Source organism: Pongo pygmaeus, chromosome 3, assembly GCF_028885625.2.
Source record: "Pongo pygmaeus isolate AG05252 chromosome 3, NHGRI_mPonPyg2-v2.0_pri, whole genome shotgun sequence".
Classification (NCBI taxonomy): Eukaryota; Metazoa; Chordata; class Mammalia; order Primates; family Hominidae; genus Pongo; species Pongo pygmaeus.
Genome location: NC_072376.2, coordinates 115,553,591 through 115,578,729, shown reverse-complemented (window position 1 = coordinate 115,578,729; position 25,139 = coordinate 115,553,591). Strand labels below are relative to the sequence as shown.

General features: G+C 37.3%; 1 protein-coding gene and 1 pseudogene across 9 annotated transcripts in view; one reads left to right on the top strand and one right to left on the bottom strand.

Moving 5' to 3' along the window:
- SLC9B1 (solute carrier family 9 member B1) overlaps positions 1 to 25,139 on the top strand; it is a 151,947-nt gene that overhangs the window by 34,408 nt on the left and 92,400 nt on the right. The gene's annotated exons all lie outside the window — the stretch shown is intronic.
- Positions 21,804 to 22,799, bottom strand: LOC129035278 (actin-related protein 3B-like; annotated as a pseudogene).

Here is a 25,139-nt window from a genome sequence, read left to right as displayed (position 1 = left end):
ACCCAACTATGTGTTTTTTACAAGATACATATTGATTAAGGAAAGAGATGGAGAATGATATTCCATTCTAACACTAATAAAAAGAAAGATACATTAGCTATATTAATTTCAGACAGCAGACTTCCAGCAATGAGTGTTATCAGGAATAAAGTGGAGCATTACATAATAATAAAAGGGTTTATTATTCAAAAAGACATGACAATCCTTAATGTATTTGTGCCTAACAAAAGAACATTAAAATACGTGAGTCAAGCCAGGCTCATTGGTATGCATCTGTAGTCCCAGTTACTCTGGAGGCTGAATAGGAGGATTACTTAAGCCCAGGAGACCAGCCTGGAAAACATAGCCAGACCCTTTTTCTTAAAAAAAGAACACATGAGTCAAAGACTGATAAAACTATAAGGAGAAAGAGATAAATTTCATTTTTCTAGTTGGAACTTTAACACCTGTCTATCCGAAATGGACAGAGACAGCAGGCAAGAATTCAATAAAGACATAGTTGAACTCAACAGTATCATCAGTCAACTGGATATAATTGACATTTATAGACTACTTCTTGCCAAAAGAGCAAAATACAAATTCTGCTCCGACTAATATGGAACATTCACCAAGATAGACTATATCCTGAGCCATAAAACATACCTTAATAAATTCGAAAGGATGCAATCTATGCTCTCAGACCACAATGAATTTTAACTAAAAATCAGTAACAGAAAAACAGCTTTAACATCCCAAAATACTTAAAGATTAAACAACACACTTCTAGATAACACCAAATCAAAGAAGAACTCTCAAGAGAAATGTAAAAATACTTTGAACAGCCAGACATGTTGACTCACACCTGTAATCCCAGTACTCTGCTAGGCCGAGGCAGGCAGATTACTTGAGCTCAGGAGTTTGAGACCAGCCTGGCAACATGATGAAGCCCTGTCTCTACAAAGAAATATAAAAATTAGCTGAGTGTGGTGACACATGCCTGTAGTCTCAGCTACTTGGGAGGCTCAAGTGGGAAGATTGCTTACCCCAGGAGGCAGAGGCTATAATGAGCCAAGATCACACCACTGTATTTCAGTGTGGGCGATAGAGTGAGACTCTGTCTCAATAAAATAAAATAAAATAATAAAAAATACAAGTACTTTGAACAAAACAAAAATACTACTTATCAAAATTTATGGGATGCAGCAAAAGCAATGCATAGAAGGAAATTTATAGCATTTGATAATATTTCTTAATAGAAAAAAAGAAAGATCTAAAATGACTAAATTAAGCTTCCACCTCAGGAAGCTAGAAAGAAAAGAGCTCATTGAGTTCAAAGTAAGCAGAAGAAAAAAAGTAATATACTTTAGAGTAGATATCAATACAATTAAAAACAGGAAATCAATAAATTTAATGAAACAAAAACCTGGTTCTTTGAAAAGATCAACACAATTGATAAGCCTTTAGCCAAACTAACTAAGAAAAATATGAGAGAAGACACAAGTTACTTATATCAGGAATAAAAGAGAAGACATTGCTACAGATCCCGTGGGAATTAAAAGGATAATAAAGGAATACTATGAACAACTTTATGCCCACAAATTCAATAACCTAGATAAAAAGGACCAATTCCTTGAAAGACACAATCTGCCAAAACTCACAAGAAGAAATGGATAATATGAATAGGCCTATAACTATTAAAGAAATTGAATCAGTGTTTCTTTCCAAAACAGAAAGTACCAGGCCCAGGTGGATTCACTGATGAATTCTACAAAACATTTAAGGATGAAATTATACAATTTTCTCAGCTATTTCTAGAAGACATAAGCAGAAGGAATACTTTCCAATTTATTCTATAATGTCAGCATTCCTAATATCAAAATCTGGCAAAAACATTATAGAACCAATATCTACAGACCAATATCTCTCATACACATAGATGCAAAAATTCTTAACAAAGTATTAACAAATTGAGTTAAACAGCATATAAAAAGGATACACCATGACCATGACCAAGTGGGATTTATCCCAGATATATGAGATTAGTTCATCATTCAAAAATTAAGTAATGTAATCCATCACATCAATAGGCTAAGGAAGAAAAATCACATGATCATATCAGTAGATGCAGAAAGGTACCTGACAAAATCCAATGCCCAATCATGATTAAAACAAAAAAAACTATCAGCAAGCTAGAATAGAGTGGAAACTTCCTCAACTGCATAAAAACTATCTACTAAAATCCTACAGCTAACATTGTACTCATTGGTGAAAAACTAGAAGCTTTTTCACCAATTTACTGTTCTTCTAGATCAGTAACAAGGTAAGGATGCCTCCTCTTACCACTTCTTTTCAACATTGTACTGGAAGTCCAACTAATGAATTATGACAAAGAAAGTAAATAAAAGGTATACAGGTTAGGAAGGAAGAAATAAATTTGTCTTTGTTTACAGATAAGATGATTGTATCAGTAAAAATTCTAAAAGAATCATGTAAAAAAACCTCCTGGAACAACTACTAAGTGAGTAAGGTTGCAGGTAGAAGATTAATATACAAAAGTCAATTGTTTTCCTATGTGCCACAGTGAACAAATGGAATTTGAAATTAAAAACAGCACCATTTACCTTAGCACCACAAAAATTAACATCTTAGATATATGTCTAACAAAAATATGTACAAGATCTATTTAATAACTATAAACTCTGATGAAATAAATAAAAGAACTAAATAAATTGAGAAATATTTTATGTTCATGAAAGACTAGTATTGTCAGATGTCAGTACTTCCTAACTTGATTCAATGCAATCCCAATCAAAATTCCTGAAAGTTATTTTGTGGATATGAACAAATTTATTTAAAAATTTGTTTGGGCAGGCAAAAGACCCAGAAAAGCCAACTCGACATTGAAAGAGAGAAACAAAATCAGAGAACTGACATTACCCAACTTCAAGACTTACTATAAAGCTACAATAATCAGGACAATGTGGTATTGGTAAAAGACTAGACAAAGGGATCAATCAAACAGAATAGAGTCCAGAAATAGACCCACAAAAATATTGTCAACTGATCTTTGACAAAGGAATAAAGGCAATACAATGGAGCAAACATAATCTTTTCAACTAAACATGATGCCAAAACATATGGACATCCACATGCATGCAAAAAAAAAAAGGAATCTATACATAGACCTTAAAACTTTCCACAAAATTACCTCGAAATGTATCATAGACTTGAATGTAAAACACAGAACTATAAATGTAGATGGTAACATAGAAAATCTAGATGACCTTTGGTATGGTAATGAGTTTTAGATATAACACCAAAGGCACACTCCATGAAAGAAATAATAGATAAACTTGATTTCCTTAACATTAAAATGTATGTTCTTCCATGCTGTTGCCTTCTGTGAAAGAGAAGGGAAAAAAATCTATGCTCTGTGGAATACACTTTCAAGAGAATGAAAAGACAAGCAACAGATTGGAAGAAAATATGTGCAAAGGACATATTTGATAAAGACTGTTATCTAAAATATAAAAATAACTCTAAAACCTCACCAAAAAGAAAACAACCAGATTAAAAATGAACACAACACTGGAACAGGAACCTCATGAAATAAGATATACAGATGGCACGTAAGCTTATGAAAAGATGCTCAACATGATAGGTCATTAGGTAAGTGTAAATTAACACAACAGTGAGAGACCACTACACACCTATTAGGATGGCCATAATCCAAAACACTGACACCACTAAATCTTGGCAAGGGTACGGGGCAACAGGAACTTTCATTCATTGCTGGTGGGAGATGTACAAACTGTACAGCCCCTTTGGATGATAGTTTGGCAGTTTCTTACAAAAATAAAAAGACTCTTACCATACAATCCAGCAATTACACTCCTTGATATTTACCCAAATGAGCTGAAAACTTAAGTCCACGCAAAAACCTGCACATAAACATGGATGTTTATGGCAACCTTATTTATAATTGTCAAAATTTAGAAGCAATCAAAATGTCTTTCATTAGGTGAATGAATAAATAAACTGGTACATCTAGAAAGTGGAATATTATTCAATACTGAAAAGAAATGAGCTACCAAGCAATGAAACAACATGGAGTAAACTTAGATGCATGTTTCTAAGTGAAAGAAGCCAATCTGAAATAGCTACATTCTGTGCGAGTCCAACTATATGACATTCTAACAAGAGCAAAACTATGGACACAGTAAAAAGATCAGTGGTTGTCAGGAATTGAGAGGAGGGAGGGAGGAGCAGGTAGAGCCCAGAGGATTTTTAGGGCAGTGAAACTATTCTGTATGATGGAAATATGTCATTATACATTTGTTAAAAGCCATAGAACATACAAACCCAAGAGGGAACCTAATGTAAACTCTGAACTTTGGGTGACTATGATGTGTTAATATAGGTTTATCAGTTCTAACAAATGGACCACTCTGGTGTGGAATGTTGGTCATAGAGGAAGTGTGTGGGAGCCGGGAATTTTTTTTCATCAACTTTTATTTTAAGTTCCACGGTACATATGCAGGATGTGCAGGTTTGTTACATGGGTAAACGTGTGACATGTGGTTTGCTGCACAGATCAATCCATCACCTAGGTATTAAGCTCAGCATCCATTAGCTATTCTTCCTAATGCTCTCCGTCCCTCAACCCCCTCAACAAGCCCCAGTGTGTTGTTCCCCCCGTGTGTTCTCATCATTCAGCTCCCACATATAAGTGAAAACATGTGTTATTTGGTTTTCTGTTTCTGCATTAGTTTGCTGAAGATAACAGCTTCCAGCTCCATCCATGTCCCTGCAAAGGACACGATCTCATTCCTTCTTATGGCTGCATAGTAGTCCGTGGTATATGTACCACATTTTCTTTATCCAGTCTATCATTGATGGGCATTTATGTTGATTCCACATCTTTTTTATTGTGAATAGTGCTGCAGTGAACATCCATGTGCATGTGTCTTTATAATAGAATTATTTATATTCCTTTGGGTATATACCCAGTAATGGGATTGCTGGGTCAAATGGTATTTCTGCTCCTGGATCTTTGAGGAATTGCCACACTGTCTTCTACAATGGTTGAACTAATGTAAATTCCCACCAACAGTGTAAAAGTGTTTCTTTTTCTCTGAACGTCACCAGCATCTGTTGTTTTTTGACTTTTTAATAATCACCATTCTGACTGGCATAAGATGGTAAATCATTGTGGTTTTGATTTGCATTTCTCTAATGATCAGTGAGGCTGAGCTTTTTTTCATATGTTTGCTGGCTGCATAAATGTCTTCTTTTGAGAAGTGTCTGTTCATGTCCTTTACCCACTTTTTAATGGGGTTGTTTGGTTTTTTTCTTGTAAATTTGTTTAACTTCCTTGTAGACTCTGGATATTAGACCTTTATCAGATGGATAGATTGCAAAAATTTTCTCCCATTCTTTAGGTTGTAGAGAGCAGGGATTTTTGAGATCTCTGTAATCTCTGCTCAATTTTGCTGTGAGCCTAAAACTGCTCTAAAAAATAAAGCCTATTAAAAATACAATAATATCCCCATTCCTTCTGGGTTATAGTCAGTAGAGAACAGACACTAAGGAGCCAAGTGGGGATGAACATAGTTCCATTAGTGGAGGGCCAGTGCTTCCCCCAAGTAAGACCTCCTTGGAAAACTGGTGTAAACATAAGGCTTCTCCATAGATCGTGTCTCCTCCTGTCTGGAAAGCTGATCCTTCAGAGCAGACTTTGAGTACCCAGTTAACTATGAGGGAGGACTTGCCTCAAAAACACTATCATGAGCAGACTGGAGTTCACTAGAGGCTGGAGAAGAGAAATAGATGCCTTTTAGAGGGGTCCTGATCGACATGTGTTTACTACTGAGAATAACAAATGAAAAGAGGAGAGTTTACTCATCCAAACAATGCAAAACAGACAGAGGAATGGATTTCTCACTTTTGAGGCAAAAGAAACCTACCTACTGATTCTAGGATATGGCTCAATAACTATGAGGTTCTCACCAATCAGGTTAACTACTTACTATTCCAATCTTGGCAAAGAGCAAATAGGAAATGAAAAGAGTTGAAAACTTTTGTCTCTAACATCAATGAACTTGAGAAGGGTTTTCACCTATAGTTTCACATTATAATGCTTTTTTATTCCCCAAGAAGTCATGCATTCAATTAAGTATGTTTGCTCAGTGGTTTTTACCCTGTCATAAGTAGAACTATTTATGCAGTTGCTCTCTGTAACGCCTTTCACAGCATCATATTTAAAAAGCTTTTAATAATGAGTATAACCATGTACGGTAAATTAAGAAACCAGAAAGCTAACCATATCAATAAATACTAGAGAGCAAATAAAAAGTTTTAGAGCATTTATTTTAGAAAAGTTTTGTAGTATTATCCTAAAGATAAGACTACGTTTTTAATCCTTTGGGTATATACCCAGTAATGGGATTGCTGGGTCAAATGGTATTTCTAGTTCTAGATCCCTGAGGAATCGCCACACTGACTTCCACAATGGTTGAACTAGTTTACAGTCCCACCAACAGTGTAAAAGTATTCCTATTTCTCCATATCCTCTCCAGCACCTGTTGTTTACTGACTTTTTAATGATCGCCATTCTAACTGGTGTGAGATGGTATCTCATCGTGGTTTCGATTTGCATTTCTTTGATGGCCAGTGATATTGAGCATTTTTTCATGTGTCTTTTGGCTGCATAAATGTCTTTTTTTGAGAAGTGTCTGTTCATATCCTTTGCCCACTGGTTGATGGGGTTGTTTGTTTTTTTCTTGTAAACTTGTTTGAGTTCATTGTAGATTCTGGATATTAGCCCTTTGTCAGATGAGTAGATTGCAAAAATTTTCTCCCATTCTGTAGGTTGCCTGTTCACTCTGATGGTAGTTTCTTTTGCTATGCAGAAGCTCTTTAGTTTAATTAGATCCCATTTAAGGATTATAAATCATGCTGCTATAAAGACACATGCACACGTATGTTTATTGAGGCACTATTCACAATAGCAAAGACTTGGAACCAAGCCAAATGTCCAACAATGATAGACTGGATTAAGAAAATGTGGCACATATACACCATGGAATACTATGCAGCCATAAAAAATGATGAGTTCATGTCCTTTGTAGGGACATGGATGAAGCTGGAAACCATCATTCTCAGCAAACTATCGTAAGGACGAAAAACCAAACACCGCATGTTCTCACTCTTAGGTGGAAATTGAACAATGAGAACACATGGACACAGGAAGGGGAACATCACACACCGGGAATGGTTGTGGGGTGGGGGGAGTGGGGAGGGACAGCATTAGGAGATATACCTAATGTTAAATGACGAGTTAATGGGTGCAGCACAACAACATGGCACATGTATACATATGTAACTAACCTGCACGTTGTGCACATGTACCCTAAAACTTAAAGTATAATAATAAAAAAAGAATACATTTTTAAAAATTTGTAACTTCTCATAGACTATATATTTTTAAAACTCTAGCTGTCCCATATTAATTGCTTAGCCATATACTGCACCCAGCTGGGGCTCTGAGAATGGCACATTGAAAAGAATTATTAGGGACAAGAAATTTTTCTGGTTGTTAGAAAAAAATTGTACTAGTGTTCTAAAAGTTCATAATTAAAGTATTCCCAAAAACGTTCTCAACATTGGTGTTTAGGTGCTCTCCTGAAGTAACATTAATTTAGATACATCAAAATGTCATCTACTCAGCAAACATTTATTGAATACCTATAAGGTTCTGTTTTCCAGGGAGCTAAAACAAAATATCTGCCCTCAACTACAAGCATAATAATAAATTACTTAACCAGAATCCTGTTTGTAATTCTCTTAAGGTCCCTCACACCAGTGTAGTCAAAAGTATCTTCATCTTCTCACTAGAAAACTCTGCTCCTCTTGTTCTTCTTCCTTTTTTTCTGGTTTTTTTTTTTTTTTTAAGTTATAATATTGTCTGTTATACAGCCTAGAGAGCTCATAAGCATCTTTGACTTGGCCTTTTTTCCTCATGCTGTTATTCAGTTTGTTTATAAGCCCTATCAATTCCACTTCCATAATATTTCTCTCTTTTTTTTGTTTTCTTTTTTTGGAGGCAGAGTCTCACTCTGTTGCCCAGGCTGCAGTACAGTGGCACCATCACAACTCACTGCAACCTTGACTTCCTGGGCTCAAGCGATCCTCCTGCCTCAGCCTACTGAGTAGCTGGGACTGCAGGCACATGTCACCATACCTTGATAATTTTTAAAATTTTTTGTAGAGACAGCATTGCGCTGAGTTTCCCAGGCTGGTCTTCAACTTCCGGGCTCAAGCCATCTTCCAGCCTTGGCCTCCCAAAGTTCTGGGATTACAGATAATAAGCCATTGCACCCAGCCCATAACATTTCTTATGTTTATTTTACTCCTAAAGTTTAGCAAAGCATTCAAGACACTTCATGTTTCAATTATGAATTTTCTTTCCACTCTCACCTGCCAAAATGTCTCACTTCATCCAGACAAATTTACTTACCTCTCAATGTGCTCTTGACTTCACGTTGCTATATCTGTGTCCATCCTATCCCTTAATTTACCATGTCCTTATCTTTGCCTATTGAAATTTCATCTTTCAAGAACCTATGATTTTTTTTCCAGATTTTCCAGTTTTACTTTGGCACTTATGCCATTTTAATTTGTACAACATTTCTGTCTTTTTTATTAAATTAATTGTAAGTTCCTTCAAAGCAGGTATTAGCTCTTTATGATTGGGACCTATCCTTGCATATAGTCATTCAGAAACCATTTAATAAATTAGCTAATGCAATATAAATTAGTTATTGCTTCAAATGAGATATCATGAAAACTATTGATGACTGTTAAGAAATGATAGTATCTTTGAATTTCAGAAGAGACTTAATTTCTTGATTTTAAAGTAGAAGTTCAAAGTAAATCAATACTGATATCTACATTCAAGACATAGAATATTATATAGGCTAGTAAATATTATCCTTCATCTCTGGAGTATGAAAAGGACCGTAACTGGTGAAATTGCTGCGGTTTTTTTTATCTGACTAAGTGTATTAACCAAATCCAGTGAATGTTTCTGTCTGCATCGTATTCAAGATCTTTCCAGCTTTTGACACCAATGATCACTCTCTTATTGAAACACTTGTCTTTTTTTTTCTAATTCTGAGGCACCACTTACTGGTTTTCTTCTTCCCTCACTGCTTCTTCCTTTCTTGTCTTCCATATTCCATTCTTCTTTTCCTAACTTCTAAATACCAACTATCACTCAGGACTTAGACCTGGGCCTTTTCCTCTTTTCTTTTTATATAGTTTGTCTATGTGGTCTCATCAATGTCCAAGATATCATATTTATGCATGCGACCTTCTAATTTAAACATTATCTGGCCAGGCGCGGTAGTTCACACCTGTAATCCCAGCACTTTGGGGGCTGAGGAGGGCAGATCACCTGAGGTTGGGAGTTCAAACCAGCCTGGCCAACATCTTGAAACCCCATCTCTACTAAAAAATACAAAATTAACCAGACATCATGGCATGTGCCTGTAGTCCCAGCTACTCAAGAGGCTGAGGCAGGAGAATCGCTTGAACCCCAGGAGGCAGAGGTTGCAGTGAACTGGGATTGCACCACTGCACTCCAGCCTCAAAAAAAAAAATTATATATATATGTATATATAATCATTATAGATATAGTTGAAGCTTCCTGTATACTATTTTCCAACCTCATTCCCCTCCTTTTCCTGGAGATACCAACTATGCAGATAAAAGCAGAAATTAATGTCAGTAGCAGTGTGTTCGTCATGTGTCTATGCCTTCGTGACAAAGGAAGTTTAAAAACTTGAGTTCCTGGCTTCTACATTGGGAAAATAATATTAATAATGTTAGAAATTCTCCAAACATGGGGTGACTTATTAAAACCTGCTCAGGCCAGGTGCCATGGCTGATGCCTGTAATCCCAACACTTTGGGGCACCAAGGTGGAAGAATCATTTGAAGCCAAGAGTTTGAGGCTACCCTGGGCAACATAATGAGACTTCGTCTCTACAAAATAAAAACTTTTTAAAAATTAGCTAGGCATTGTGGTGTGTGCCTGTAGTCCCAGCTACTCAGGAGCCTAAGGCAGAGGATCCCTGGAGCCCAGGAGTTCAGGGATGCTGTGAGCTATATGATCGTGCCACTATTCCAACCCAGGCAGCAGGGCAAGACCCTGTCTCTTTAAAAATAATAAAATAAAATAAAAGCTGCTTGGGCAAACTGTTAAATGTTTGCTTCTATTCCTGAGATACCCAACTGGTCCAGAATTTTTTTAGAATACATTACTAGATTTACTATTATTTTATTTTAGATGTTTGTATCTAAGCTTAGTTTGGCCTCCAGTTTTCTTGGATTATAATGATCTTAAATATTTATATTGCATTTATGTTACCCGCACAAAATGAATGGAAGGTGTTCCCTCTTTTTCCATTCTCTGAAATTATTTTGATATGATAGTGCTTATTTATATGTTCTTTGAATGTTTGGTAGAACTTTCATATTAAAGTATCTCATACTAGTGCGTGTTTTCTATGAGAAAGTATTTACTGATTGAATTTTTAAAAATAGATACAGGAATATTCAGGTGTCCCATTTCTTCTTGACTAAGTGTTTATAAGTTATAGTGGCCAACGAAGTTGTTCATTTTACTTATGTTTTTAGACTGTTGTCATATAGTCATCTATAGTAGTCACTTTATTATTTTTTCACTCATATTTTATGTTACACTTCATTTTTTATTCTTAATATTGCTTATTTATGCCTTCTCTTTTTAATTAATCAATCTTACCAGAAGTGTGCCTATTTTATTATTCTTTTCAAAGAATCAGCATTTGGTTTTGTTAATCTTGCCTATTGTTTCTTTGTTTTATAGTTTATTAATGTCTATTTCTACTTTTAGCCTTATTTCCTTTAATCTATTTTATTTAGGTTTACTCCGATTTTTTTTTTTTTCTTTTAGATAGAGTCTTGCTTGTTGCCCAGGCTGGAATGCAGTGGCCCAATCTCGGCTCACTGCAACCTCTGCCTCCCCGGCTCAAGCAATTCTTCTGCCTCAGCCTCCCAAGTAGCTGGGATTACAGGCACCTGCCACCACACCCAGCTAATTTTTCTATTTTCAGTAGAGACGGGGGTTTCACCATGTTGGCCAAGCTGGTCTTGAACTCCTGACCTCACGTAATCTGCCCGCCTTGACCTCCCAAAGTGCTGGGATTACAGGCCTAAGCCACCATGCCCAATCTCTTTTTCTCTTTCTAAACTTCCAAAGGTGGACGCTTAACTAATTTTCAGCCTATTTTTCAATATAAACATTTAAAGATATAAATTGCCCTTTCAGTACTGCCTTAGCTCTATCTCACAAGTTTTGTTATGTAGTATTTCACTTCCAAATATCTTCTGATTTTTGTTTTTATGTCTTCTTTGACTGAAAAATTATTTAAGGTATGCCTTTAGTTTGAAAATGAAATAAATTTACATTTTTTTCTATTGTAAATTGCATTTTGGTTACAGAGTATAAGCCGCATGTTATAATGTTTGTTTATTTGTTGTGATTTGATTCATAGGCTAGTATAGGTTCAGTTCTCCTAAGACTTTATCAGGCTTCAAAGTATATATATTCTCTAATTTGAGCATACAGAAGTCTATATATTTCCTTTAAATTAAGCTTTTTTAATACAGTGGTTAAAATCTGAGATAATCTTACTACATTTTGATTATCATTGACTCAGAGGTTTAAGTTTCTTCAAGGTTGAGGATTTAGCCATTTTTCTTTTTAATTCTGTGAATTTGTGCTTCATATATTTTAAGATTGAATTGTTACTTTCATACATGTCTTTACATAATGACTTTTATTCCTCAGAATGTTTTTTGTCTTAAATTATAGTTTTTGATATGATAATAGCTATACCAGCCATATATTGGTTAATATTTGTTTTATTTATCATTTACTCTTCTCATACCTTCAGAATTTTGTGTCTTCATATTTTTAACTACTACAGGTTATACCTGGATTTTCATGTTTTTAATCCAGTCTTCAAGTGTCTGTCTTTAACTAATTTAGACCGTTTAAGTTTATTGTGGTTATTGATAAATTTATATTTACTTCTGTCATCATATTTTGTGCTTTCTGTTAACCATATTATTTCTCTAATTCTTTTCCCCAATGCATTCTATTAGATTGATCAAGGTTTTTCCCCTCTGTTTGTTTAAAAGTTGTATGTTCTAGTTGTATTCTATTCACGATTACCCTTGAAATTTAATATGTGTACTTGAATTAACAAGTAATTTTAAAAATTAATTTTAAAATTAAAATCACTAGTTTCATCTTGAAGGATGCATTAATTTTGATCACACTCATTTGTCTCCAACTTATTGTTTTCCAGTACTTTTGTTCCAATTTATATTTTATCAGCTTTTTTGAGGTATAATATACAGACCACAAAATTTATTTTAAGTGCACATTTTGATGAGTTTTGGTAAATTTATTGAGTTGTACAATTACAAAAATTCAGTTTTTGAATACATACATAATCTCAAAAAGTTTCCTCATGCTTATTTGCATTAAAGCCTCACTCCCACCTACCCAAGTCCCAAGTAACAAATGATCTGCTTTCTTTATAGTTTTGCCTTCCATGAAAAGTTACATAGATTGGCCAGGCACAGTGGCTCATGCCTGTAATCCTAGCACTTTGGGAGGCCGAGGCCTGAGCCCATGAGTTCAAGACTAACCTAGGCAACATGGTGAAACCCCATCTCTACTAAAAATACAAAAATTAGCTGGGCATGGTGGCACACCTGTCAGCTACTCGAAGGCTGAAGTGTGATGGATTACGTTTATTGATTTGCATATATTGAACCAGGCTTGCATCCCAGGGATGAAGCCGACCTGATAGTGGTGGATAAGCTTTTTGATGTGCTGCTGGATTCGGTTTGCCTGTATTTTATTGAGGATTTTTGCATTGATGTTCATCAGGGATATTGGTCTAAAATTCTCTTTTTTTGTTGTTGTGTCTCTGCCAGGCTTTGGTATCAGGATGATGCTGGCCTCATAAAATGTGTTAGGGAGGATTCCCTCTTTTTCTGTTGATTGGAATAGTTTCAGAAGGAATGGTACCAGCTCCTCTTTGTACCTCTGGTAGAATTCGGCTGTGAATCCATCTGGTCCTGGACTTTTTTTGGTTGGTAGGCTAATTAATTATTGCCTCAATTTCAGAGCCTGTTATTGGTCTATTCAGGGATTCAACTTCTTCCTGGTTTAGTCTTGGGAGGGTGTATTTGTCCAGGAATTTATCCGTTTCTTCTAGAAGAGGGGTTTATAGTATTCTCTGATGGTAGTTTGTATTTCCATGGGATTGGTGGTGATATCCCCTTTATCATTTTTTATTGCATCTATTTGATTCTTCTCTCTTTTCTTCTTTATTAGTCTTGCTAGTGGTCTATCAATTTTGTTGATCTTTTCAAAAAACAGCTCCTGGATTCATTGATTTTTTGAAGGGTTTTTTGTGTCTCTATCTCCTTCAGTTCTGCTCTGATCTTAGTTATTTCTTGCCTTCTGCTAGATTTTGGATTTGTGTGCTCTTGCTTCTCTAGTTCTTTTAATTGTGATGTTAGGGTGTCGATTTTAGATCTTTCCTGTTTTCTCTTGTGGTTATTTAGTGCGATAAATTTCCCTCTACACACTGCTTTAAATATGTCCCAGAGATTCTGATATGTTGTGTCTTTGTTCTCGTTGGTTTCAAAGAACATCTTTATTTCTGCCTTCATTTCGTTATTTACCCAATAGTCATTCAGGAGCAGGTTGTTCAGTTTCCATGTATTTGTGTGGTTTTGAGTGAGTTTCTTAATCCTGAGTTCTAATTTGATTGCACTGTGGTCTGGGAGACAGTTTGTTGTGATTTCTGTTCTTTTACATTTGCTGAGGAGTGCTTTACTTCTAACTATGTGGTCAATTTTGGAATAAGTGCAATGTGGTGCTGAGAAGAATGTACATTCTGTTGATTTGGGGTGGAGGGTTCTGTAGATGTGTATTAGGTCGGCTTGTTGCAGAGCTGAGTTCAAGTCCTGGAAATCCTTGTTAACCTTCTGTCTCATTGATCTGTCTAATATTGACAGTGGGGTGTTAAAGTCTCTCATTATTATTGTGTGGATGTCTAAGTCTCTTTGTAGGTCTCTAAGGACTTGCTCTATGAATCTGGGTGCTCCTGTATTGGGTGCATATATAGTTAGGCTAGTTAGATCTTCTTGTTGCATTGATCCCTTTACCACTATATAATGGCCTTCTTTGTCTCTTTTGATCTTTGTTGGTTTAAAGTCTGTTTTATCAGAGACTAGGATTGCAACCCCTGCTATTTTTTGCTTTCCATTTGCTTGGTAGACCTTCCTCCATCCCTTTATTTTGAGCCTATGTGTGTCTCTGCACATTAGATGGGTCTCCTGTATACAGCACACTGATGGGTCTTGACTCTTTATCAGTTTGCCAGTCTGTGTCTTTTAATTGGGGCATTTAGCCCATTTACATTTAAGGTTAATATTGTTATGTGTGAATTTGATCGGGATCGATGGTCTTTATAATTTGGCATGTTTTTGTGTGGCTGGTACTGGTTATTCCTTTCCATGTTTAGTGCTTCCTTCAGGAGCTCTGGTAAGGCAGGCCTGGTGGTGACAAAATCTCTCAGCATTTGCTTGTCTGTGGAGGATTTTATTTCTCCTTCACTTATGAAGCTTAGTTTGGCTGGATATGAAATTCTCAGTTGAAAATTCTTTTCTTTAAGAATGTTGAATATTGGCCCCCACTCTCTTCTGGCTTGTAGGGTTTCTGCCAAGAGATCTGCTGTTAGTCTGATGTGCTTCCCTTTGTGGCTTTCTCTCTGGCTGCCCTTAACATTTTTCCCTTCATTTCAACCTTGGTGAATCTGACAATTATGTGTCTTGGGGTTGCTCTTCGCGAGGAGTATCTTTGTGGTGTTTTCTGTATTTCCTGGATTTGAATGTTGGCCTGCCTTGCTAGGTTGGGGAAGTTCTCCTGAATAATATCCTGAAGAGTGTTTTCCAACTTGGTTCCATTCTCCCCATCACTTTCAAGTACACCAATCAAACTTAGATTTGGTCTTTTCACATAGTCCCATATTTCTTGGAGGCTTTGTTCGTTTCTTTTTACTCTTTTTCTCTAAACTTCCCTTCTCACTTCATTTCATTCATTTGATCTTCCATCACTGATACTCTTTCTTCCACTTGATCGAATCAGCTACGGAAGCTTGTGCATGTGTCATGTAGTTCTCGTGCCATGGTTTTCAGCTCCATCAGGTCATTTAAGGTCTTCTCTATGCTGTTTATTCTAGTTAGCCATTCATCTAATCTTTGTTCAAGGTTTTTAGCTTCCTTGCAATGGGTTCGAACATCCTCCTTTAGCTCGGAGTAGTTTGTTATTACCGACCTTCTAAAGCCTACTTCTGTCAACTCGTCAAAGTCATTCTCCGTCCAGCTTTGTTCCATTGCTGGCGAGGACCTGCGATCCCTTGGAGGAGAAGAGGCGCTCTGGTTTTTTGAATTTTCAGCTTGTCTGCTCTGGTTTTCCCCCATCTTTGTGGTTTTATCTACCTTTGGTCTTTGATGATGGTGACCTACAGATGGGGTTTTGATGTGAACGTCCTTTTTGTTGATGCTGTTCCTTTCTGTTTGTTAGTTTTCCTTCTAACAATCAGGACCCTCAGCTGCAGGTCTGTTGGAGTTTGCTGGAGGTCCACTCCAGACCCTGTTTGCCTGGGTGTCACCAGTGGAGGCTGCAGAACAGCAAATATTGCTGCCTGATCCTTCCTCTGGAAGCTTCATCTCAGAGGGACACCTGGCTGTATGAGATGTCTGTCAGTCCCTACCGGCAGCTCTGTCCATTCTCAAGAGTTCAAACTCCATGCTGGAGTACCACTGCTCTCTTCAGAGCTATCAGACAGGGATGTTTAAGTCTGCAGAAGTTTCTGCTGCCTTTTATTCAGCTATACCCTGCCCCCTGAGGTGGAGTCTACAGTGGCTGCCAGGCCTCGTTGAGCTGCAGTGAGCTCCACCCAGTTTGAGCTTCCCAGCTGCTTTGTTTACCTCTCAAGCCTCAGCAATGGTGGATGCCCCTCCCCCAGCCCAGGCTGCCACCTTGCAGTTCGATCTCGGACTGCTGTGCTAGCAGTAAGCAAGGTTCTGTGGGCGTGGGACCCACAGAGCCAGGCATGTGATATAATCTCCTGGTGTGCCATTTGCTAAGACCATTGGAAAAGCACAGTATTAGGGTGGGAGTGTCCGGATTTTCCAGGTACCATCTGGCACGGCTTCCCTTGGCTAGGAAAGGGAAATCCCCCAACCCCTTGTGCTGCTTCCCAGATGAGGCGATGCCCCGCCCTGCTTCGGCTCACCCTCTGTGGGCTGCACCCACTGTCCAACCAGTCCCAGTGAGATGAACCATGTACCTCAGTTGGAAATGCAGAAATCACCTGTCTTTTACGTCAATTATGCTGAGAGCTGCAGACAGGAGCTGTTCCTATTCGGCTATCTTGGAATGATCCTCTCTTTTCATTTATTTAAGAAATTTTTGAAAAGCAAAGATTTCATCATTTTGATGAAGTCCAATTTATCAGTTTTTCTTTTATGGAATATGTTTTTGATATTATATCTAAGAAACCTTTGCTTAGTCCAAGGTCATAAATATTTTCTCCTATATTTTTTTCCTAGAAGTTTTACAGTTTTAGCTCATACAATTAGGTCTATGATCCATTTTAGTTAATTTTCGCGTATGACCTAAGGATCTAGGTTTAGTTTTTGTAAATGAATAACCAGTTCTTATAGAATCATTTGTTGAAAGAACATCTTTTTCCTATTGAATTGTCTTAGCATCTTTGATGAAAATCAATTGACTATTTATGTGGGTTGGATTCTGAACTCCACTTAGTTCCATTGATCTATCTATCTCTCTTAATGTGGATTCTACACTGTCTTGACTACTGTTGCTTTACACTGAATTTTAAAATAAGACAGTATTAAGTACTCTAACTTCATTCTTACTTAGCAAGATTGTTTTACCTGTTCTAGGTATTTTTGTATTTCTATATAACTTTAGAATCAGCTTGTCAATTTTTCCAATAATCTTTCTAGACTTTTGGCAGGAATTACAGTTAATTTGTAGATCAGTTGACATCTAACAATATTGAGTCATCTAATCCATTAACATGATATATCTCTCCATTTATTTAGGCTTTTATCTGAGTGATGTTTTTTAGTTTTCAGTGCAAAGGTTTCGCACTTATTTTGTTAAATTTATTCCTAATTATTATTACTATAGTTTGAGTGTCTCTACCAAAACTCATGTTGGAATGCTTAAGAGGTGGGGCCTAATGGGAAGTGTTTGGGTCTTGGGAGCTCTTCCTTTGTGGGCAGCTTGGTACTATTCTTACACTGCTGAGTGAGTTCTCACTCTTGTGGGATTAGTTCTCTCAGGAATGGATTAGTTACCATGAGAATGAGTTGCTATACGGTGAGGTCACGCTTCATGCTTGGCCTCCTGGTACGTGCCTACTCCCCTTTGACCTTGTTCTACCATGTTGTGACATAACACTAAAGCTTTCACCAGAACCCAAGCAGATGCCAGTGTCATTCTTTCCAGCCTGCAGAACTGCAAGCCAAATATACCTCTTTATAAATTACTCAGTCTCCGATATTCTGTTATAGCAACACAAAACGGACTAAGACAGAAAATTTGTACTGAGAGTGGGATGTTGCTATTTAGATACTCAAAAAATGCAGAAGCATCATTGGAACTCGGTAATGGGCAGAAGTTGGAAGAGTTTGAAGGAGCAGACTAGAAAAAGACTGTATTGCCATAAACAGAGCATTAAGGATAATTTCAGTGAGGGCTCAGAAGACAACAAAAAGACGAGAGAAAGTTTAGAATTTCTTAGAGATTGGTTAAGTAGTCATTACCACAATGCTGATAAAAATATGGACAGCAAAGGCCATTCTAATGAGATCTCAGATAGAAATGAGGAACAAGTATTAGGAACTGGAGACCAAGTCATCCTTGTTAGACCATAGCAAAAATTTGGCTATGTTGTTTCTAAGGCTTTGTGCCCTAAGGTTTTGTGGAAGGCCAAACTTAAGAGTGATGAACTAGGGTACCTGGCAGAGGAAATTTCTAGGCAAAATATAGAGCCGCTATGTAGTTACTTCTTACTACATTCAGTGAAATGCAAAATGACAAGGGAAGCAAGCATAAAAATTTGAAAATTAATAGCCTGGCCATGTGGTAGAGAATGAAAGAGCATTTTCAGGAGAGGAATCCAAGGGTGCAGCAGAACAGCCAATACTAAAGAGATTAGCACTGAGAGAAGAAAGCCAGTTGATAATTATTGAGACAATTTTTTAAAGGCCCTGAAGACATTTTCAGAAATTTTTGAGGTTGCCTCTCCAGAGGTCTAGGAGGACAGAATGGTTTTAAGAGACAGAACCCATGCATCACTGCCCTGTTCTGTTTTGAGATCCTGCTCCCCAAATTCTGGCACAGCCCTCAGCAGCCACCCCAGCCATGGCACAATCATACCCAGGTGTGGCTCAGGCTGCCATTCCACAAGATACAAACCATAAACCTTGGTGGCACGCAGTCGCGGATCAAGCAGCCTCAGATACAGCTCATAACAGCACTCTGGAGGGTGCAAGCGGTAAGCCTTGATGGCATTTACAACCATGTGGTACTAGTTTTGCAGATGTGCAGAATACAAGAGAAGTGGAAGCATGGTGGCTTCCATTTAGATTTTAAGGGATGTACTGAAAAGACTGGGAGCTCAGGTGGAGACTTGTTCCAGGGCCAGAGCCACTGCAGTGTACCTCCCCTAGGGCAATGCTGAGCAGAAACGTAGGGTTGGAGCTGCCACAAAGAGTCTGTACCAGGGCAATGCCTAGTGAATCCATGAAGTGGACCACCACTGGGACTCCAGAACTATAGAGCCATTGCCACCATCCAACTTCAGCCTGGGAAAGCCACAGGTATCCAACTCCAACCAGTGACAGCAGCCATGTGGCTATGCCCAACAAAGCAATGGAGGTGGGGCTGCCCAACACTTTAGGGATAAAAACTCCCTACTGTGCCCAGGAGATAGCACATGGAGTGGAGAATTATCCTGGAGCTTTAAGATTTAGTGTCTGCCCTGCTGAGTTTTGAACTTGCTTGAGGCCTTTCACCTCTTTCTTCTTTTGGCCTATTTCTCCCTTTTGGAATGGGACTGTCTGCCGTATGACTATTCCACCATTGCATCCTGGAAGTAAATAACTTTTTTTTTTTATTTTTTTATTTTACAGGCTCATAGCTAAAAGGAACTTGCCTTGAGTCTTATATGAGACTTTGGACTTTGACCTTTGAATTGTTACTGGAATACATTAAGACTTTGGGGACCATTGAGATTAAATAATTATATTTTATAGTGTAAAAGGGACATGAGTTTGGGGTTCCAAGGGTGGAATGCCATGGTTTCTGTGTCTCTGCCAAAAATCATGTTGGAACCTTTAAGAGGTAGGGCCTAATGGGAGATGCTTGGGTCATGGGGGCTCTGCCATTTTTAGCAGCTTGGTGCGGTTCTCATATAGTGAGTGAGTTCTTGCTCTCATGAAACTGGATTGGTTCCTGTGGGAATAGATTAGTTACCCTGAGAATGGATTGTTATAAAGCAACCCATTGTACAAGGTTGTACCTTGTGTTTGGCCTCTTGGCACATTCCCACTTCCTCTTTGGTCTTTTGCCATGTTGTGATGCACTACTAAAGCCTTCACCAGAAGCTAAGCAGATACTGGTGCCATGCTTCTTGAACTTCCCAGTCTGGAGAAACATGAGCTAAATAAACCTCTTTTTACAGTCTCAGGTATTCTATTATAACAACATAAAACAAACTAAGACATTTATTTTTGATGCTATTGTGATTGGAATTGTTTTCTTTATTTCATCTTTGTACTGTTTGTTGCTACTATATATATAACCGATTTTTGTATATTGATCATATACTCTACAAACTTGCTAAGCCCCCCTCTTAGTTCTAGTAAGTCTGGGAGGGGGTGTGGTATGTGGGTGTGTGTGTGTGGGTGTGTTCCTTAGGATTTTCTGTATACACGGCTAACAATAAAAAGAGTTGTCTTTTTTCCATACCTTTTTTCCTTGACTATTGCACAAATTAAGACCTATGGTGCATTGTTAAATAGAAGTGGTAAACACAGATATCTTTGCATGTTTCCTAATCTAGAGGGAAGCACATTTTTACCATTAAGTATGTTGGCTATAGGCTTCTGGTAGATGCCTTGATCATTTGAAGAAGTTCCCTTCTATTCATAAGTTGATGAGATTTTTTTAAATATATGAGTGTTGAATTCTGTCAAATGCTTTTCTGCATCTATTGAGGTGGTCATATGGTTTTGTCCTTTATTCTGTTAATATAGTTTATTACATTGATTTTTGGATGTTAAGTCAACCTCACATTCCTGAGATAAACTTCATTTGATTATGGTATAAAATCCTTTTCATATGTTGCTCAATTACGTTTGCTAATGTTTGGTTAAGAATTTTTATGTCTAGGTTCACAAGGGATATTGGTATATAGCTGTGTTTTCTTGTAATGTCTTTGTCTTGTTTTGATATCAGGGTAATATTGATATCAAATGAAATAAAGTTCATTGGGAAGTTTCCTTCCTCCTCTATTTGCTTAATAAAGTTTTTGTAACATTGGTATTATTTCCTCCCTTAATAGTTTGATAGAATTCACCAGTGAAATATATTTTTTCTCTATAGGAAGATTTGAAATTACTGATGCAATTTCTTTACTTGATATTGGTATTTGTTTTTTTTTTCCTTTTTCCTTGAGTCAGTTTGGGTAATTTGTGTCTTTCTAGGAATTATTCTATTTTATCTAAGTTGTCGAATTTTTTGCCTTAGAGTTATTATGCTATTTTCTTAACATCCTTTTAAGGGTAGGGTCTGTGGTGATATTTCTCTTTGATTCTTGATTTTGGGAATTAGTGTCTTCTTTCTTTTTTCTTGGTCAATGTAACTAAATATTATTTATCTTCTTGACTTTCTGAAATAAGCAATTTTCAGTTTCTTTGGTTGTTTTTAATGTTATCCTGTTCTGTATTTATCGTTTTTCCACTGTGACCTTTTTATTTCATACATCCTACTTACTTTTGGCTTGGTTTACTCATCTTTTTCTAGAGTCTTAAGATGGAAGTTTTAATTACCAATTTTAGATTATTTTTTCTTTCTGTTTTTAAAGCTATACATTTCCCTCTATACACTGCTTTAATTGCATCCTGTAAATAATGCTATGTTATTGGTTTTTCGTATTTTAAGTTTATAACATTTTATTTATAAAAATAGGCTGGGGGAAAAGGATTTATACCACTGCATTCTTTCCTGGGGGAGAACTATTTTGGGCCATTTTTGAAATTGTTTTTCCTCTTAACAATTTTCAAAGTCACATTTGAATTCCTTCAGAATGGTATTTGTCAACAAAAAAGCTCAAGTGAAAAGGAGGAGGGAAACTGGGGAAGCATGAAGAAAGGGAGTGAGAGAAGAAGGAGTGGGCATACAACAGTCAACACATAAAGAAATGGCTTTTACTGAAATGACTCTGCCTTGTGCCTCATGCACTAGGTGATGCAAGCATGCTGCTCAGACATCAACACCAAATGTCATTTAGAAATGGTAGTCTTCTCTGGGTTCTGAAGGACACTTGTTCCCCAACATGACAGTATTAAATGATGCTTTCAAGGCAGACACTAAGACTTTACTCCAAAGAGAAGGCTGTGGTGGCAGATGCTGGGGCCATATTCTTCACAGTCCTTCTTGGTGTGACAGGCCTGAAATAACTCCAGAGTTGAGGCTAGCATTAAGCTTCCAAACCATAAGGCATAGTGCTGCATGTGATGGATTACCACCCGAACCTCTGCAAGCTTAGGTTTGATTCTCCTGCCACTGAGATCCTTACTGAGTTTTAATCTGGCTTGTACCACTCTTCAAATCTCTCTGTAGTTGAGGTTCAAATCCCCGAATATGGTCAAACCCCTTGAAAGAACAACAGTCTTATACAGTGGACGATGCACATCAATGGGACAGTTTTGTATTCATCAACAACATTCAAGATGGATTCCATAAAGTCTGGGTTGGCAAACTCTGGGTAAAAAAATATTTCAAGTTGCGGGAACCTTTTGTAACCAACATCTGTTATGAACTTCTCCTGGTTGATCACATTGATACCTGTGTATTGTTTGATCCACTTCCAGGAATTCACATCGTACTTAGCAAATTCCTTGACTATATCCGGGCAAATGTAACAGTATTTCTCCTTAATGGCTTTTGTGGTCTCCAGTGACTGCTCAAGAGGGATTCCTACCTCCCTCTCCCTTAGCAGCTGTTGAATGAAATACACAGTATCACCTACAATCAGGATGTGATTGATGCAGCTCCCAATTACATAACCTACAACTGGGAGAACATGGGTGACTCCATCTCCTTTGTCAATGACTATACTCATTAACATACATTCACTCACTTGTTGAGATGTCCAAGATACTGCCAAGGCCAGTACCTCCTGAATTGCAATGTAGAATCCTGGTACATTAAATAATTCAAACATAATTTCTGCAAAAATGCTCTGTATTTTCTAGTGTATTCAGTGGAAGTTCTGTCATTAAAAAATAATGGTCCTCAGATTCTGCTCAAAGATATTTAAAAACCACTTGCTCCATGAACCTTTCCATAATATCCCAGTCTTCAGTGATTCCATGTCATATTGACCACTTTGAAGCATACATAGATTTATCAATGGCTTCATCCTGTATGAAAAAGTCAAGGTCATCAACTCCCCTCAACATTCTCCTTTGGGCTTTGTCAACTACCTTTGCTGACTCTCTGATAGAAATGCATGAAAGAATAGTAAACTATGGCTCAGTGTTGCCTGCATGGCCAAGCTCAGAATATCTACTGAGGTGATCGCAGGGCTGAGACCCAGAGCAGTGGGTGCAGCTCAACCTCCAGGTGTGGGCTGGATGCCAGGGGCTGAGAGCAAGGCAATGGAGGAGCCAGGGTGGGCACCGACTGGCTCTTACCTGATGCCACAGTCTGCCACACAGGAAGGCAGGAACCCCACCATGCTTGGAATACATAGCACTTAGCCCCACTGGCCACCCTGGAGCAACCTGCCACCATCCACTTGGCAACCCACTCACCCCATACACCATGTCTCCTGCGTGTTTCCACTTTTATTCATTTTAAGATATATTGTAGATGGGTGCAGCACACCACATGGCATGTGTATACCTATGTGACAAACCTGCATGTTCTGCACATGTATCCCAGAACTTAAAGTACAATAAATTTTAAAAAAGGAATATTTTAAAGGATCAACCTACTATTTGACAGTCATGGAAATAGTGAATGGGAATTAAAGGGAAAAAAATAAGTAAGCAAAGGAAGGGAGGAGGAAAGGGAAAAAGAAAGGAAAGAAAAGGAAAAGGGAAATACAAGAAAAGAGCCAAATAAATAAATAAATAAACAAATAAGTGACTGAAAGTCTGGGAGTTGGCAAATACTATTCAGACAACACTGACAAAACAGGCCTCTTGCTAAAAATAGCAGAATGCACAAAGTACAGGAGCAGCCTGTCTGTCCTGAGAGGCTGGGGAGGTTTAGGAAAAGAGGCTAGGGAGATTTGAGACAGATCTGAAGTATATAGCCAGTTTTTGCTGGTGGAAAAACTAATCATGGGTGATTCAGAAAAAGGAAGATACTTACATAATAATTGTTTTGTACCTTTTATTAGTCTTCTGTTACTTTCATAAAATTATCTTTGCATCAAAAGTTATTAACACTTTCACAACTCCTTGGGTGCAAAATTCTTTGCATTGCATTTCTTAATTTGTGATCGCACTGGTAATTTATCTAGCACAATGAACTGAATGTGTGTCTTTATGTTTAAAGGGAAAAAGAAAATTCAAAACAGCATATTTGATATAATTTATGATTAGATAATAGAGAAATATCAATTTTGATATAATTTTTAGAAAGTAAAGCTTAGGCCAGTCACAGTGGCTCATGCCTGTAATCCCAGCAATTTTGGAGGCTGAGGCGGGCGGATCACCTGAGGTCGGGAGTTCAAGACCAGCCTGACCAACATGGAGAAACCCTGTCTCTACTAAAAATACCAAATTAGCCGGGTATGGTGCTGCATGCCTGTAATCCCAGCTACTCAGGAGGCTGAGGCAGGAGAATCGCTTGAACCTGGGAGGCGGAGGTTGTGGTGAGCCGAGATCACGCCATTGCACTCCAGCCTGGGCAACAAGAGCGAAACTCCATCTCAAAAAAAAAAAAAAAAAAAAAAGAAAGTAAAGCTTAATGAAAATTTCTTATTAGTAGAACTACTAAAAAAATACAGTGACTCTAAACTCATATCTTACCATGCAATAGGAGATGTGTATCAGAATTTAAGCAGCAGAGAAATCATTTTTAACTTTTTTTTTATTTTTACTTACCAAAAAACCATATGAGCTAAAAATAACAAGGCTTCCTAAAATGTACAAACCTCACCACAGCTTTACCACACTGTTTTTTTGGGGGGTTTGCTATTTTAAAATATAAAATAATTCTTCAATATAACTCACAATTATTTAAGTATCAGCAATACTTTGTTATTTATATTAATAAATTCTGCTTCCTTTTGTAAGATTAATTAGTCTATAGCCTTTGCCAGTCTGTTTCTGGGCATTTTACTATTTCTCTACTCAGAGTTGTAATTGCTGTTTACCTATCCTTCTTAATCAGAACATCCTTCCTTTATACCACTTTTTAAAAAATAAATTTAATACTTAATTCAATTTAATACTTCTAAATAAACATATATATATAATATAGTCAAGTTCATTAGGAATATATGTGTGATTTTTCACATTTCTTTAATGTCCAAAAAGATATCCCACTGCATATATGTTTTCTGGTGGGTTTTAATGTACATATTATTTACTATTCTTTTTTCCTGACACTAGTGCTTCTCAAATTATCTGTGATGAAGAAACAGATGTGGTTTTTTTGTTTGGTTTTTTTTTAAAAAAAAAACTTTT